The following is a 16944-nucleotide window of genomic DNA, read 5'->3' on the forward strand; positions in this document are numbered from 1 at the left end:
TGCGTTCGTGGCTACACTTGGTTAAGGTCTGCAGTTTGTGTCATTAGTCTATGGTTAAGATCTCAGCTTCCCCACACTTTCCCAGGCTTTTTTGGGGAGGACCCCAAATGCATTTCAAATCCCCCCGAGGCCACTTGACTGGAGGACCGGCACCTCCCACTTCACCCGGATAGATTCCCCACCCCCCATCCTGTCTGCCAGTCCTACCAAATGAAGACAAATGGGTACATTCACCCTTATCCCAGACCTTATCACTGTCCTGCCTTACAAAGCGGGCCCTCCCTGCTGCCTGAGCTTCTCCATCCAGTGGCTGCGCCCTCTTCTTCACCGTTGTACTAGCGTAACTGCTAGAAAAACCTACTGTTGTCCCATCTGCCTGCTAGACTGGTCATGTAAGACAGCAGAGTCTGGAGTGAAAAGAAGGATAAGAAGGTTTAGAGGGAAGACAAAAAGTCTTAGTTAGAGAATTTGTGTGAAGATGTTCTTTGACCTTGCATTTTTTCCAGTCAGTCAGGAGAAAAGCACCCTCGAGTATCAGAATGAGACTTTTATGCAAAAGCCAGTCCCCTTCACCCAGGATGGAGGCTTGTGAACAACCAATGAAGGGAAGAAAAAAAAAGGAAGGGGTAGTAGGTGGGGTGTTATTGGGAACTTTGGGCAGGGACAGACAATCGGAGTGGTTGCCCAGGAGACACTGACTTCTCTGAGCAGCACCCCCCACTCTGCTTTGCCCCATCAAAGTCTTTTCAGGCCAGACAAGGCCGATCAGTGGCCTAGAGTGATGGTTGTCTCTTCCTTTGTCTGGCGTTACAGTACGGCCCATCACTGTGACGGCTCGACAAGACCTGAGTGGAACAGAAAAAGAGAGGCCCGCCATCACAGCGCCGTGCGAAATGTACTTTTGGGTGGGCATGTTGTTGTTTGGGGTGGGGGGCGAATCCCCAGAGAATTTCTTTCTAAAGTCAGTGCAGTGGGTCAGAGAGGGGATATGGTGTCTGGGGCTTGGGAATGGCCTGCTTGGGACGGATTCATCAGCACCCCATTGAGTTGTCAAAGCAAGCAAAAGGAGCTGCACTCCTCCCTCGCATATGTTGGGTTGACTTTTCCCAAAAAAAAAAAACCTCCCAAATTTAGAAACCAACTGTTAAGCAGCAGCGCAATAAACAATAAACACTGAGTGCATATATATTATTTTTACTGGCTCTTACAGTAAGAAAAGTTATATAGCAAAAAAGGGGAAAAAGAAGTCATTTACATTTTTAGCATGTACAGCAACTTGTTTTCACGAAGAAGCAGCAGGGCTGTGTTTGATTAAAGTGAGCCATACACGGGGTAGACAGGAGGAGAGGAAATGTGGACTCCTCGTTGTTTGTAACGACATGAAAATCCCATATCTCAGGATCACCAAACTGCAGATGTTACACATTTTCCACAGAGGTACTTTCTCCTCTGTCACAGGCAGTTCTGCTTCTCTCTTTACATCAAGGCATTAGTAAAAAAACTCAGTGATTAAAAAGGAGAACAGAAAAGTGCACATTTCCTTCATATTATCTGTAGATGCATGTGCATAAATATGGGAGAATTGCACCGCCATAAATGCAGCATTCACAACAACCCAGCAACTTAAATCAGAAGTGAAAATAAGCTCTTCCTATTTTAAACCATACTACAAATTGTAATCACAAAATGTAGCTATTAATTATAACTTTTTCAAAATGAAATGAGGGGAATTTTGATGTTGTAGTAGTGATGAAATTGTTAGCCCAAAGTGCTAATACTTGTGTTAGGAGTGGGCTGGTCCAGTGCCGTGTGTGCTCCCGTGATTAAAGCCAGCAGGAGCACTAACAGGATAGTTAATGAAGTCCATTATTTTTCTTGAAGAAGAAGAGGCTTCGTTACCATGGTGTCCACTAAAAGTCTGTGTGACGATCCGGATCCCAACAGCTTGAGTTCTTCTCGAATTGTCCCGCTCTCTATGCTGGCACAAAGCTCCAGCTGGTTGTTTAGCTCACAGGGACTTTCAGAGAAGCGTCCCTAAATTTGACATGCAAATCCAAAAATGTACACATGGAGACCTGTGTTCTCACTTATGCACGTAGAAACTGCAACAAATCCGTCTTGTGGTTACTCACCTGCACTTCTCCACAAAAGACTGCGTTTAGTTTTGGTGAGCAGCAACTCCTCGCCACTCCGGCAGCTGTCAGGCATAAAAAAGAAAAAGCTGAAAGTGGGATTCCTTTTTAAAAGCTTGTTCCAGATTTACCAAGTCAAGATTGTAATTAGGCCTCCAACATGTGCACATACCTCCAACCCACAATTACACTGCACATTCCTGCTCGCCCCCTAAAAAAAAAAGCCTCTCCTCCAGCATCCGTCTCCTAAACCTAATGCTGTATTCTACATTAGTAGGGAAATTTGGCTAACAGGAGGTCATCAGGCTCTTGTTATCTGTGTTGTATCCAACTCTTGCTCGTTGAACAAAACCCAGACGCTGACTAATTTGAGCTCTGCCCAACAGGGCCGTGATGTAATCGCAGATCTTCCCTCATAATTTTCACCGAATTGTTTGCAACCCGTGGTCTGGGATCTGTGCTGGTTTAGCATAGTCCTTTTGAGCAGTTATGATAATGACTCTAGTTGACCTACAGATGGCTAAATGAGTAATGCTCAAGCTCATCATCTCTTATGGGATCCCCGCCGAGTCTGCTCGGTGTTTCCCAGGAACATCTTCATCTGCTTATGCGGGCCCTGTTCTGCAAACTGTTAGACGCTCGCCTGACATTTTTTACTCCCTTTTTTTCTGCAAAACTTCTGGCTGTAACTTGCGTTGCCATGTGTGTCTTGTTAAGGGCAGTTATGACAAATGGCAGCAGCTGTACAAACTAATCTCTCTGTAGCTTTCACACATGGCGCCCAATTAACAATGGACCACTGTGGGGCCCTAATCCACGGTGCAGCCATCCTCTGGTCCCGCTTGCTGAGCCAACTGCCCCAGGAGACTCTTCTCCTATCCGCTCCTGCTAGCCAGCCTCTTAACTCCATTCAGATGGGAGCCGAGGAACAACGCCTTCAGTTGGAGACACGGCAGCCATCTTGTTTGTTTCCATGTTGGGAATCCAGGTTCCTAACGGTAAAGAGTCTGGGTTTTTAATGTCACATTGGAGTGCTTTGGGATCGGGTTGCAGCCCCAGAGAGAAGACGTGTACGTTACATTTGAATGTTTGGACTCGTGCACATGCAAACGCGTGTGCTTTCTGCTTGTGGGCCTGTGTGGTATGGAATAAAATACATGCAAGCAGATGAAGTTGATAGATTTAGCAAAATGTCTCAAGAACAGGTGGGTGGGAAGAGTTTTTTTGTTGTTGTTTTTTAAAAAATATGTGTGTGTATGTGCAATCCAGATTCCCTGTCAGTGGGCATATTTCCAGTAGTTGCATGATGAAATACTGTTTCTCCGGGCCTCAGATTGTTGAACGCACTGTGTAATAGACTTAAAGTTCTGGTGGAGAGCGTATTACTCGGTGTGCTCACTGCTTGCGCAAATTTATGGGATAAACTGTGTGAAGGCAAGGGAATGGTAGCCCACAGTCCTTAATGGTTCTTTTTAACTTTGGAATTATACCAACAATCACATACATAAACCATATTCATTCAGTTTCCCAGGAAAAGTTTTATTATGACTTTCTTTTCATCCAAGGGCATGTCAGCAAAGCTTCGTATGGCTTTGCTAAAGTATCCCTTTTTCAGTTTTACATTACAATTAATAATTCCAGTCCTGAAATACAGTAAGACAACAACCCTTGGATACGAACCAGCATGAAATTTTTTTCTCCACATTTTCTCCGCTCTTATCCAAAACAAAGCCACAAACGGGAGTTTGAGACTCAAAAGGAGGGTGTTGAAGGGTCGGCGGCCATCAGGAAAACGATGCAGGCCCCTGCCAAATCTATGACATGAATGAAACAAATGGATGAAGGAAAATGAAAATGGTTGGGGTGTGATCTCTGGCAGGCAGAGCGAAACCAGTGCCAACTATTATGAATGGGAAACTGCTGCTGAGCTAATGAAAAAAAGAACAAAAAAAAAAAGAGAGAACTCACTTTTTTTTTCATCCGCCATCCAAGAATAATTAACCGCGGGCAGGCCTTCTGGTGAGGGTGGAGAAAGCCACAAGACACTTGACTAACATCTCACCGCAAAGGAGGACAGCGACACACAAAGAGGGGGGGGAGAATAGGAGCAACAAAAGGAGGTTTATAGGGGGACAAAGTAGACTTCTCAGTTACTTTAAGCTGTGAAAAGAGAAGCTAAAGGTGGCGTTTTTTTTAAAAAAAAAACGGTAACTGTTTTAAAGGAAGGAATACAACATCAAGTCAAAATGCCCATAAAATCCTAGTTAGCTATTGATGCAGAATAAATGCATAAAATGATTTCAGTGAACAGACTTCTAACTTTTTAGCAGCAGGGTGTTTGGCTTCAGCACATGTACTGTATCAGTTGATCAAGAAAAAGTTAGTTCAGCTTAATTTAGATTCATTAATCATCATTTACGAAGCCAAAAATGTCAAACGTTTCTTATTCCCAGCTTTCAGCCTGAGTATTTTTTTCTTAGTATATGCATCTTTAAGTTGAATTTTCTTGAATCTTAATCTACTAGTCAGGCAAAAACCATAAAAGAAAGATTTGCTTTTGGATCTGAGAAGCTTAAGACCAGGCGTTTTGACATATAATAAAAAAGAATCTGTCAAAAAAAATGAAAACAATAATTTCTTCCAGCCCTACTGTCCTGTCCTGTACTGAACTGTATGTATCTCCCACAGCCTGCTCCCATGTAGGCAGGATGACATGATGGAAAGAGCAGAATGGGGGCCAGATGTATGTTTATATATAGGACCTGACAAGGATACAGAGCATGACACCAGGCAGAGGCTTTACATATCACATGCACACTATCACGTACACCATATCCTATAGTGATAAGGTCTGTATGCACAGTATGTTTAGCAAAAAAAAAAAGAAAACCTGGTAACGATGCACGGTGGATAGAGCTTTGTCAAACCGGACGGATTAATGCTGGAAGAAGGTGCAGAGGCTAATTACAGGAGTTAGTGTGTGTAATCAAAGAAGAAGCACTTTAAAGTCTCAGTTTTAGTTCTTTAGTTGTATTTTTTGTGTGTGTTTTGCTTCCCTCGCTGAGAAGCCCTAAAGTGCCGGCTTTTATTTTAATCCTTCAGACGCCGCCCTGTAGCCAAGAACAGCAATAGTTTTGTTTTACCTTCAACCTTTGTCGAGTTCGGCGTCTTGTATGCCGCAAACATCGCCCGAAGGCTGACAAAGCATTCACTGTTTTTAGGCAAATGCTCAAAACAAAACGCGGTTTCCCCATTATGGCGATCAAAGCGCCGTTATCGACGATCAACATATTCTCACCCAAACACAGAGAGGAGAAGAATGCCCCATTGACTGATACTGCCTGCTAGGCTGGTTGCGCTGATCTCCTGAAGAAAAGATCAGTGTCGCTGGTGGACCCCACACTCCTCCCAACTGCCTCCCCTCTCTTTGCCTTCTTCCTGCTATATATGTCTCAATACTTGGGGGTTCTTAGAAAGGGGGAGCTGAAGAAGGCTGCATGTGTGTAAGTGTATTGTCGAGGTGCTGCCTAGGGAGACTATCCCATGCTGGCGGTGTGTGTGTGTGTGTGTGTGTGTGTGTGTGTGTGTGTGTGTGTGTGTGTGTGTGTGTGTGTGTGTGTGTGTGTGTGATGGTGGTGGGGGGAGCTGAAAAGACGGAGCCGTCACCTGCCAGACTGCTGGAATGTTAATGCCACGGCTCTGATAATTGGATTTTGTACACACCGTCTGTGAGGAACGTCCAGCAACTTTCCCCCTCTTATTGTTCAACCCAGCCCCGGACCCTCAATAGAGCTTGTCTATGTTTATACAAGCACTCACGTCTCAATAAAGACTGTTTACAATGTGTGTGTGTGTGAGTGAGTGCGGTGTTGGACTTCTGAATCACAGAGCAATTGTGTGTGACGGGTGGGGGGGGAGGAGAGACTGTAAATGAAAACAAGTCAGTGTCAGATTATCAAAATGTAGCAAACATTTAAGATATTAAGAGATTTGTTAGGGCTTAAAATCCGATTTTTCAAGATTTTCCTGGTGTTGCAGAAAGATTTTCTCGGATTAAAGCTTTTCTTTTTTCAAACCTCATAGATGAACTTGCCACTAACTATTCATCAAATCACTCTAGCACCATTCCTGATGCACATGTCAAGTCGAAGGCAGACACACCCACTGTGAGGTCAAAGGTGGAGAGGAAGCGCTTCCTATTGGCGAAGTGTGTGTGAGGCGTACATGATCTCAGATCATTAGGGAAGTTATGGCTCTTGTTTGCATTGGGGAGGTGGGGTGGGGGGTGAGCCTGGATTCAGGCCGGGAGCTGTGACGCACTGGTTTCCCCCTCCGTGGCCTCCCGTGCTATTTCCACCCAGGCTGCAGCGGCTTGATCTGGTTAAACGTCTCGGCTGCACTGACCTGAATTCCTCGTATTCACCTCAGAAGACCCATGCCTTAGCCAGCCAACGATCCAGCCATATTCTTTCACCGCAGCAAGTGTGTAAACGTTCCTTCCTGTACATAGAGAAGCTATGTTTAAAAAAAAAAAAAAAAAAGTTATCCTATTTCCAGCTTAATTCCTCGGAGCAGAACTGCTAGGAACAATGACAGCGGTTTTTCTTTTGGCAGAGTGACTTGTTGTGATTAGATAAACAGCCTCTAATTGTATTTAATCTGTGTTAAAATAAGGCATTTGGAACAATTACTTTGGTATGTTTACCAAACAGCTGTTGTGTGGATCCTTTCTCCTTTTTTTTCTTTCCACATCTTTCTAAGATATAATGGATTTGGTTCACCTCATTGATTAGTGGGGAAAATAAGATAGGCGCTACATTAACTTACGCATGGGTTTGTTTTCAGGCTTCAACTGTTACAGAAATAAAAGCACAAAAATCTATTTAGTTTGGGTAAGATTTCATTAAATTTAAATGGCTTTTAGTTAAGGTCCTGGTTTTCCATTTTGTGTCATTTCGAGAGTGTTCCTCTTTTAGAAAAGACAGTTGGTTATCTAAAGCATAGTATTTATAAATTTACAGGGTTATTCTCACATATGTACAATTTGTGAATTAACTTGCTTAAGATATTGGCTCCAGAAAAGAAAAGAAAGAGTTATAATAATATTCTTAAAATGTCTCACCATGTGTACAAAGACAGAAGCTTATTTCTGCAGGTAGGAGCCCTTCATTTCCCTCCACTGTTTTGCTCTTTTTCCCTTTAACCTAGCAGTAGTATACTGTTGCATAAACAATGGTCCTGGCAGCCACCTTTGGGCTGTTGTAGCCTTCCACAGGGCTGAACTCTGGCCAAGTGGATGTTGTTGCCGAAGACGGCCCAAAAGCCAAACACACAAGGCAACCGGAGGCATCCGTTCCAAGAGGCTTGCAGTCGGCAGCCAATACGAGGGGACAGTAGCATTTGACAGCTCTTGGGTTGTGTGAAGGAACTTGACTTTGAAATTTAAACAGAGTGGAATGATTTGGCCACTGCCCACAAAGTGACGCATTCCCTGCAAATGTCACAACTTAAATGAAACGTGAACCACTCTTTGGAGTGTGGGTGAAGTGCTTGTTTGTGTGTGCGCTGTGTGAATTGACATGCTGCTTGTGTTTAGTATTCATAATGAGGTGTTGCAAAATGCATGCTCTCTGCATATCTCGCTCGACTCACCCACCACCTGTATAAACAACAGTGCTATTGCGAAACGGTTCCAAGGAAAGACTCTTCCCGGGCTTGTCAGAATGAGGTCAGCGAACACTACTCTTTTTCTCTCTCGTTTTCCTCGTTCTCCCTGCTTCGCTCGACCCTGCTCTCTTAGTTGTTCTTTGTCCTTGTAGAGCACAGGAGGAATAAGGCCACTGGATCATCCTCAAGGCAGCTCTATCCACACACAGACTGTAAATGCATACTGCTGGGTGGAGATGCTCAATTATTTCCATAGTACATCTAATGACAGGACATTATTGTGCAACAAATGGGAATTTTAGTAGTTACAAAGGAAAAGTATTTAAGTAGCTAAAGGCAGAATTTACTTGGAGGACCCTTGGATCGTCTTGTAATGAGGATGGGAGGGTCACTTTATCCGAATTCTCACAGCATGACATCATCTGACCCCCCCCCGATCATTTTACCCTGTCGCTGCACAAAAGCATGCTCAGGGACGTAAGAGGAGTTCACATGTATCATATGCTTGAAGTTGAGGAAGCAGCTAATCGCACCGCCCCAACCAAACGCCGTGCTCCCAGAGGCACTGGTGGCGGACCGCGTCGTGTCTGGAACGCTGTAACAGGATCTCCAGAGAGGAGCACAAAATGGGTGCTTTGTGTCCAAGATTTGTCCAGACAAACTCCGATAAGGAAACCCAACAAGGGCGAGCCAAAGGAGCAGCCTCTGTGACTTGGGCAAATAACCTTTAATCTAGGTCATGCAGCCAGATAGCGTCCACGGCAGCGATAGCCTAACTGCCAGCGGTGACGTTAGCGCTGATGGGAGCAATAAAGAAAAGGTTAATGTGGCCCTTCCTATGATGGCTCATAAAAGTTTTGTTTTTAATGTAAATACAATTTCTCATGTGCCATTAGGCTAAATGGGAAGCTGACCTAATTATTAATGAGTTCTCCATTTGGTCAAAGTTGGGGTCGATTCCTCATATGGTCGTGCATAAAGTGTCTTTGGGAACGATGCAGCTGGTGGCATTTTTAAGAACCTCCTACACATTATTTTCAGAAAGGGCCAAACCTTAAACAAATACTGTTTGGTTAGTTCTGCACGTTGTGGCATTGGACTGATTGCAGCGGTGGCCCCGCTGAGACCAATTCTCTTGGCAGTCATAACAAGACCCATACACGTCTCCCCCCATAACTGCGGCCAGCCCCTGGGGCTGTGTCAGTCTCCTTCTGCCCACATCTCCGTGCACATCCCAAAACGATCTACAGGGGAGGAGGTGGGGGGCAGAACTGGTTCTGCTACACGGACCATATGTGTCGGCAGACCACAAAACGCTGAAGCCATTACTTGGCCCACTCTTGAAATTGAAAGCAGGAGCCAGTAACAGCAGCAGCAACAGCAGCAGCAAGAGCTAGTTTTGGCTGAGTGTATGGGGGCAGTGTTGGGAAAGCCCAGTCAGATGGTAGTGCTCATGCTGACTTGTTGACGGCAGCAGGCTGCAGACGGCTAATGTCTTGTTGTCATAGTGCCAGCTCCTCCCTCTCATGACTTCTCAGTGATGACGCTTGTCTGCTTCTCTCTGTTTCAAATTTGCTAATGCGTCTACATGTGTGTATGGTTATTGAATCCCTGAAACGGGCTAATAGAGATCTGCTAACAGTGCCTTTTGGATGCTGTAACAGTTCAATAGCAGACTTTTATAGGGAAAAAAATAAATATAACAGAATATACGCGCAAGTGGGGTTGCCATGTTTAGCAGGACTGGTTCCAGTATTTTCCCGCAGTCATTCCAGCTAGAAATGGAAGCTTACCGAGTACAAGATTGCATTACATGCGCTGAAAAAGAGTATTTAAGCAACTCTGCAAGCAGCTCTTATATTAATGATGAAAAATCGCACAACAGCTGCCAAGTAATTCTGCTCTTGCGCTTGGCATTTAAAAAAAAAAAGAAAGAACAATATCTTTTCAGCATTAGTTAGCGGTCCCCCCTTTTTCTTAAATGTTCATGCTGCTGTGTACCGCACGTATCTAATGCATTAGTTCAGGGTATTGTTTTACTACCGCATACATTATGCATTGTAATTGTTGGTAATTTATGTACAAGACAGGATGATTTGTGGGAAATTTGCTTTTTTGAAATTTCTCATGTGAAAGACGCTGCGCTTGAGGCAGCTGGTTGATTTTATTAGTGATTTATTGCTCGCAGTTGGGTTTGTGCTTGAACATTAACAGGCTTTTTATTCACTGCGCTGTCTTTGCATCTGCATGCATGTTTGTCCTCCATTCTTGACTTAATTCCCATCAGCTGAGTTATGGTTCACTTACTCAACTGGGCCTCGTCCGGTGCCATTTGGTTTTAGGTATCATCTCGAGGCACCATGTTGGGGACGTAACACTGACGGACAAAATAACAGCCTTCTCCTCCCCCACTGATGCCTTTTTAGAGGTGGCACCCAGTTCTGTTGTGTGTGGCGTTTTGTAATGCATTTATTTATTTCTTTATTTGCTCAAACGGCGGGTGTTCGCAGGATAAGGGCTCACGCAGAAGACTTATCTTCAAGCGCGCGTCTGTCATCTGCCGCCGCAGACAGAGTGTTCTTTCATTCGCTCGAGTGAATGAGGGTTCACAGAGATTTAAGGGCCAGCATTGTTTGTGCTCTGCGATGCTTAATCACTTTTGATTGGACACCATATTAAAACTTGGGCTCTAGAAGGGAGAGAGGCTCTTCGTCTAGGACAAGTACCCGTGCTCCACAAGGAAAAAAAAAAAAAAAAAAAAAAGGAGGAGCGCCGCCGCCTCGCTGGGTGGATGACGAGGACAAAGACACGCTGACAGAGTAAAGCCAAGAGATGGATGAGATGAAGATAGATGAGAGCGCAGGTCTTAAGCAAAGTGAAAGTTAACACTAAGTTAACAGTGCTACTTGCATAAGGCTTGCTGATTTTGTTCATCGAAAAATGCACGTGTTCAGCATTTGCAGCAGTTTTCAGCAATGAGTGTTTTGCAACAGTAGCATTAGAGGTTCTGCAGCTTTGCTTCCAGCGCCTTATCTTTGCTTGAGCTCAGCGAGTAAAGATGTCGACTTATTCCTAAAGTGCTTCACTTTCCCACACAGCCCCTGCACTCCATTTCACTGCAGCACTGATTACACGTAGTGTTTACATATTCCATAGAGCACTGTGACAGAGATAAACCTCTCCTGATGCTTATCCCCTGGCCACAATGTGGAAACCACTAAGATATAATGTAAACCAAAAGTCGCAGCTGCCCTTTCATGTCTCAAGTGCCAGTTCTGCGTGCTGAGCTAGACTTTTGAGAGCTTGGCTTTAAGTGGCATTGGTTAAATTGAAGTTAAAACCATCATACTTTTTTTTTCTCCTTCTTTTTCTTCTTCTCCCTGGAAAGCTGCTTTCATAAGTGCATTTTCAGTCTTTTCACGTGGCATCGCTCAGAAATACAAGTATGAAGGTGTTTCAACTTAAAAGGTATTGCATTAAACATTTTAAACGTTTAGCCAGCTCCTTTTGCTTTATAATCAGATGTGGAAAGTTTGAGCCGCTCGTTCTGGTAAAGAACAGTGTTTGACATGCATCGTTTAGAGATTTGGGAGTGAATATTTGTGGCTAGGGATATGCATTTGATATGAAATGTGATTAATGATGCACACATCAGCGCAAGAGGGGAGTGTTCGCCATAAAGTAGGTTGTGGGATTATACAGAGGGCTGCACTCAGAGGACGTCTTGCCATTAATTGGCCTGTCTCTCCTGTGGCTCCAAGTATTGCTGTCGCTCTCCTCAGCAGACTGCAGTTTGTACACGTTATCACTCTTGAGGTCCTTCGCAGTAAATGTGTCACAGGGAAATTGTGCTGGCCTAAAAATACCCTCGCATCGTCTCGCATATGGAATTCTGAGTGTCTCAGGGCTCTCAGGACCCGGCGCCGTATTAGTCCGTATAGTCAGCGATGAAACCGCTGCTGGAATCATCAGCTCATTAAAGGATCTTTCCATCTTCTTGAATTCAAGAAGCTTTGCATTCAAAGATTCCATTTAAACATTCATTCATAGTTGACATAAACGTGCCTCATATCCTTTACAGTTGGACTCCTGCGTGTAGGGCTCGCCTCACCACCCTCTCACAGTCAGACACCAAGGGTAGACTTTAGAGAAGATGCTATGCCACAGTTGCCTGTGCTAACTAAGAGAAATGATATTGCAATCTTCTTTAATGATAGTGCTCTATGGCCGGTTTGTTATGTACCTCAGATCTTCTTTACGCGAACACCTCCATAGTCAAATAACTCTACAGTGAGTCTTAAACGGTCGTCGCTTGAACTTAAATGTGTAAAGGTGAATTTTCTCTTCACAGCTTTGACAGACTTGTGTACTCTTCGCTTTGCACTGACTCTAAGTTGTCCTCATAAATCTAATACTAATCCACCAAGTGCGAGCTCATCCCTCTTAATTTGTTTGCCCGCTTTACATCCATGGAGATGTTCTCCAGTGACATCTAAGCCATCACGTTGACAACCCCTAGTGGCGTCTAATACTCTGACTGATTCTCTTCTATAGCTGCTTTGATGCTCCCTTTTATTATGTTGGATGGGGCTATTTTTTCCCCTCCTCCTCTTGTTTACGAAAGAGGCCCTGATAAGGCCTTCAGTGCACAAAGCTGAACTTGCAGTCTGCTGCTTGGCCACTTGGGCAAAGCTGAGGCCTACTTTAATCAAGACATTAGAATGACCCACTTCATCTTATGCTAATTTGGTTTTTTTTTTTGTTTTTGTGGGGAAAATTAGCTCAGATTGACTCTGAAGAAATGTTTTTGGTCTGTTTAATAAGCTTATATCAAAGTAATAAATGTGCATTGAAGCAGGCTATGTAGACTTAATTCCTCTGTGTCTTTCTGCCGTTATATACCAGGAACCCTGTTTCTCTAACTCTGTCACTGCATTGAATATTTTTGCTTCGCTATTTGTGTGAAAGCAGGCCTAAGCTGTTGTAAAGCATAGAAGTGGCCCTTTTACAAGGTGCTAATGGACTGCTAATTCTTGAGGAAAGGCAAAGTGACCGATTCATTAATACCAGTGTTTACTACCTGTTGCCCTTTGACCTCTGTCAGTCATGGTGAACTCAAATACAAGTTGTTGTTGTTCCAGCTTAAGCACCGTGTTTGTCTTTATTGACATGTTGAGTCAAATCTCCAAATGTTTGTCATCACATATCTGTATCAAAAGGAAAACTGGCACGTTATTATAACATCTCAAATAATCTGAATGACTGACCTTAAACTTTTCTGTGAAAGTGTCAGAAAAGTTTCTTTTTTTAGGCTGGACAAGCATGTTAAATTGGAGCCATGCCATGCAGATAAAAGATTGGATTTTGAGTGACATCACCAGCTTCTTAAAGAAAATAAACAGATCTCCTCCCTTTATAACCGGAAAGGTTGTGGGCACAAGATCCAAAAAGCTAAATCATAAGCCCAGAATAAGGCTGTAAAATACACAAGCAATGGCAACGATATGCTACATAAGCTAACTAATGCTGATCTCAGAATCAAAACAGTCTGCTGGTCTCCTGTGCTCTCTGTTGCACTGTGTTTGTTTTGGAGCTGAGCAGAACAGCAGAGAGCAGAGGAGAACAGCAGAGACATAGGCTAGGTAAATGAAATATTAAATGCTAATAAATGAATTGTTTGATAAATATAACGTAATATGTTTGTTTTTCTTTTGCTTTCTGGGGGATCAGGTTTTCGGGTCATTTTTCTTTCACTTTCACTCTTGTCTTTTTATAAACATTGGGATTGGCAACTTTGAAAAAGAAAAAAAAATGAGGCACTGACATGAGTGCGTGGCCAAACCTGCTACCAAAACACTGAATGGAGAGGCTCAGATGACAACACAAAGAAAGTGACTACATTCTCTCCTAAGCATGCCATTACTCCTCTAAATCTCTGCAAAGGAAAGAGTTGTTACGTCTATATTAATGTTTGACTTGTAGGACCTTTGTGATCTTTTTCTCTTCCAATATGTTATGTAACATTATTATGTGATATCACGTCAGACTATAACCTTAGTTGAGGATGAGTGTTAATGAGTCAGTGCCTTTCACACAGTAAAAGTTAATATTTACCAAGAAAGTTGTATTTGTTCCACTTCTATCAAACTTGGATTAAAGTGTGCAAGCCTTGTGAATGTATTCCTTGAAAATGTTTCGTGGCCGAACTGTCCATGTAAGGCAGCTTTTGTAGTCTCCCTTCTTTCCAGCAATCATCCTCAGATGTATTTACTCAGGCTTGTTGTCTTTATGATTTCCTCTGGTGAAATGTTCGTAAATAGCGGTGGATAAAACGAGCGGTGATTTAGTGACCTCGTCACAATGCGCCCCGCTCCAACGGCCGCTTCCTACCTTTGTGTGGTCGAGGGCTCAGGGGTGCGGCAGCGGATACATGGCCCGAATCCCGGCAGGCTCCGAGGAGGGAAGGAAACCTGGTGTCAAAGGCGATCGCATGCCGCTTCTGTTATCCGAGCAACAGACACTAGCGGTTTGACTCTGCCGCAGATTGAATGCCCGGCTGAGATACTGTTGAATGGATGTATGATACGTTTGGCGACGCGTTTTTAGATATAACAAGTTTTTTGCGTTAATCGGAAACTTAAAATACGGCATTTCTCCAAAATGAAAGCAGCAATAGCAACAAGAGGGCAGAGTCCAGTGAAAAGCTTGTTGCATGTGGACTGCTACTGCATGATTTCTTTCTCCTGCTCCGCTCAGTACAGGCCTCTCCTGTAACCTTGAGAGAAGCCTGCGCAGGCCCCAAGTTCAACGAGTGCATGAGGCATATTTTCGCTGAGCGTGCTTGGACCGCCCCACTAAACCCCTCGACCGCCCACACCCCCACCCGCCTCTCCCTCCTCACCATACATACAGCTTTTTTTTCCTCTCCTCCTCCTAAAGAGGACTCCCTGTAGGCCTTGCCTTTCACGGCGGCTGCAAAGGAAATATATTATGTGTAAAAAGAATTCCATATGGTGTCATATGATCTGTGTAATTCTCCCTGAAATGATAAGAAAAAAAAGTCACCTTGCACTCACAATTGTGTCCCTTGTGAAAAGTTCTGTAGCTTCTATACTGCCCTGAAACATTCAGTCAACTTTTTTCAACCAGTCAAAGCAAGTTTTTTAACATTTAATATATATTATACAACAATTAATGGTGACAAACAAGAGGAACTGCTAACAGTGATGTATTATTCAATAACAAAATACCTGCTGGAAAGCAGCAGCTTAACCTGCTCAGCAGGGAGTTACTTGGGACCTGCTCAGTTTGATTTGATAACAAAAGCAAAACAGAAAAAAAAAGCTATGCTTCCTTCTTCCTTGATAAACACCTGCAAATCAGTTGCAGCCAGTTTTCTGGAGGTGTGGCTGAAATCAGCTGTTATAGTTTACAGTGAGGCTGGCTGTGTTGGCTGAAGGGGGAGAGTCTGTGGCAGTCCTACGGGTAGGCTGTTCCAGGTAAGCCTTGCCAAGTTCAAGTGGCTTGGACCAAGCCCCACACCACAAATGGGAAGTGTTTCTGCAGGGCTGCCAACCTTGCTCGAGCTGCGACTGCAACAAGTCTGTTGTGCCGTCAGTGTCAGCAAAGAGATAGTGTTTTCTACATGCACATGCACATTCAAGCAGGCCCTCAGGAGGAAAAAAAAAAACTTTGGCAAGGTCGAGTGTATATATGTAGATGCTTGCCAGGAGGAGGATTACAGAGTCTGCTCCAATGGTGGCCCTTTGATATTCCTTCCAGTTCCCATGATGCAACTGTGGCTAGTGTCAGGAGATAATTTTTTTATGACCTTTAAAGAGATTCCACAGCAAATTAGGTGCAATTACAGTTTGGAATAACTAAAATTCTTAAATAACTGTAGGCATAATATGGCATTAGTTTCTGTTTGTAATTTTTACCTTTTTAATTAGAATAAAATGATGAATTTGCAAGTTGATGATTCACCATATGCATTCGGTCTGACTAATTGTTAAAAAAAAAGGACGGATGAAAGGCAAAATGAGGACACTGAGGAGTTTGTAGGACCCCAGATAGTGAAAACACCTTGAGGAAAACTTTCTGTGAATATAAAAACCACCTCATCAGCAATTATGAGGTAAAATGGGAAATGCTTGTGAGTGTGTGCACACTTTAGCCTGTTTTGTGTGTGTGAGTGCAGTTGTGATGGAATGATAGAGTTAAGTCAAATGCAAACACGATCACGTTTCCAAAACTTGCTGCTCTTAAAAAATGACTCTCCCAGAAACATAAAACATAAAGAAAACAGCCACGCTTGCCTTCCTAAGCTGAGCTATAGGGCACTAAAGACGATACCTCTTCTCCGCACCAGCTTGCAGAATTTACCCCAACCCTGATTGCCCTCTCACCCACCCCTGATCTCAGTTAGTGAACTTTTGGCATCTCAGATAAAGTGGGGAAAAAAACAAAACATGCTTGCACAAGTGGAAAGCAAGGGTTGCAGGAGCTGGCTGCAAGGCGAGTGTAAAGGCCCCTGTGGAGTGGCCCTGAGGGGACAAATGCTAGCAGGCTGAGGAAGTGGAGGAAGGAGTGCTGGGAGGCTTGTACAGGGTGGTGGGAGGCGGGTGGGTTACAAAGAAAAGCGGCAAAAGGGGAATTCCTGTTCCTGAACTGAAAAGTGATGGAAAATGTGACTGCTAGATCTTGCTCATGCCGCTCCATGTCAAAACAGCCGAGTGCTGCCGTCATCTGTGCAAATATTTCAAGAGATTATGGTTCAGGAGCCTCGTGGGAAAGGCTGAAGCAAAGAGGAAGGCCAGACTTAACTGAAAGCCTTTCCTTCTTAACTCTATCACAGCAAGAATATAATCACAAAACCACAATATATACGATACCTGCAAACAAACCTGCCAGGTGAGGCCCGATGACATTGTTCTGTGTATGATCCTAACAATTTGGCAGCAGCCCATTTTAAAAACAAAGGCCCTTTACATTTCTCTTCTACATAGCAAGACTGGGAGAAGCCTCACAATGCCTGGGGACACGGCAGGCTTGCGTGCTGGCTACACACAATTGTTTCAGACAGTACGCTCAGCATAACCACAGTTTACTATGTAAATATGATTTGTAATGTTTGAGTGCTCAC

General features: G+C 43.8%; 1 protein-coding gene and 1 long non-coding RNA gene across 10 annotated transcripts in view; one reads left to right on the forward strand and one right to left on the reverse strand.

Annotated features, from left to right (window-relative positions):
- LOC102306412 (nuclear factor 1 B-type) overlaps positions 1-16944 on the forward strand; it is a 64648-nt gene that overhangs the window by 10395 nt on the left and 37309 nt on the right. The window lies entirely within an intron of this gene.
- On the reverse strand, positions 203-10540 carry LOC121814906. The gene is made up of 3 exons (XR_006054645.1): positions 7255-10540; positions 4101-6647; positions 203-3946 (listed from the first exon to the last, which is right to left on the reverse strand). It is a non-coding gene; the product is annotated as an uncharacterized LOC121814906 (long non-coding RNA).

The sequence above is a fragment of the Haplochromis burtoni genome, unplaced genomic scaffold (assembly GCF_018398535.1).
Source record: "Haplochromis burtoni strain Fernald_Lab_line unplaced genomic scaffold, NCSU_Asbu1 Contig_102, whole genome shotgun sequence".
NCBI classification, from domain to species: domain Eukaryota; kingdom Metazoa; phylum Chordata; class Actinopteri; order Cichliformes; family Cichlidae; genus Haplochromis; species Haplochromis burtoni.